This window comes from Crinia signifera, chromosome 19 (assembly GCF_055691185.1).
Source record: "Crinia signifera chromosome 19, ASM5569118v1, whole genome shotgun sequence".
Taxonomy (NCBI): Eukaryota; Metazoa; Chordata; class Amphibia; order Anura; family Myobatrachidae; genus Crinia; species Crinia signifera.
Window position 1 is genome coordinate 38388286 of NC_139226.1, and position 1274 is coordinate 38389559.

General features: G+C 41.9%; 1 pseudogene; it reads right to left on the reverse strand.

Moving 5' to 3' along the window:
* Window positions 1-1071, reverse strand: part of LOC146042352 (N-alpha-acetyltransferase 15, NatA auxiliary subunit pseudogene) — a 1778-nt pseudogene extending 707 nt beyond the window's left edge.
* Between the last annotated feature and the right edge of the window lie 203 nt (window positions 1072-1274).

A 1274-nucleotide genomic window follows, 5' to 3' on the forward strand; every position in this document is an offset into this window, starting at 1 on the left:
TTGGTGCCACCAATTTCTTCGTCATCATCCTCCTTTTCTTCTTCTGGTTCCGCTGCTGCTTCTCCTTCTCTGCATTCTTCTTCTCCTCTAGCTGCGCTTTCTTCTGTGCTCTCCTCTGCTTATTACGGAGCTTTTTCAGCTCTTCGTCAGACATATTGGCAGTGTCTGGTTCATGCTCTTTATTCTCATCCGTTAAAGGGTTGTCGTGGAGCTTCAGATAAATTTCTATAGCAATCAGTGCAGCTTTGAAGTAAAACAGATGTTGTCTCTGCACATCTTCTAGCTTTAACAAGTCCACATATGACCTGAGTGTAATTTTCCTCATACAATAGGTGTGGAAGTCAAACTGATCATCAATGGTCTCCACAAAATGTCTTTCATTTTCATGGCATTTCTTAAGTGCTTCCCCAAACTTGTTCATGGACCTATATGCCTGGGCACACTCAGTCTGGAACCACATGCACTGCTTTTCATCCAGGTTCTCCACTGCCTTTCCTTGTAAACTTTGAGCACATTTCTTCTGCCTCCTTAATCATGTTTGCGTTTAACATGTACTTTGCACATTTTGAGTTGATAAATCTATCTGCCATGTCCAGAGCCTGTGCTTCATCCATCCACTGAGCAGCTTATTTGATGTTACCAGCATGCTTGTAAATCTTGGCCTTAACAAGGAAAAACTCGATCAGAGTTGGTGTGCTGTCAATGGCTGCATTTATATATTCCAGAGCTATAGATGGCTGGCCAATATTGTCATAGTATAGCGCCAAGTAGTACTGAACCCATAACAAAGTAGTTGGTGGCTCTTTACCATCGTCATTGATGTTAAATAGCCGGCAACTTTTTAAAGATGTATCAAGGTCTTCAATAATCTCCACCTTCTCTTTGTCATGGTACAAAGATCGTAAAGTGTTGAAAACAGGAGGGCATCCTTTGCTAAAATTCATTCTCAGATATTTATCCAGACACACTCTGTTTCTCTCCTGTTAAGAAATTTAAAGGCAGCCTCCTTGGCACTAAGCCCCTAGGATATTTAGTTCAACTGTCCTCATAAATCTTCAATCTCTCTTCCATGTTAGCTGCCCATTGTAATAAGCCAATGGGCCAACCATGTAGTGCATATGCACTGAACTATATCATTGACGAATGTCATCGGTTTTCCGCTATGTCCATGTATTCATTGATGACTTGTCAATTGAGCTGCGTGTACTGATGACAACGGGTGGTCGGTAAAAAACCAGCAGGAGCGTGTATCATTTGTAGTGTACAGGCTGGGC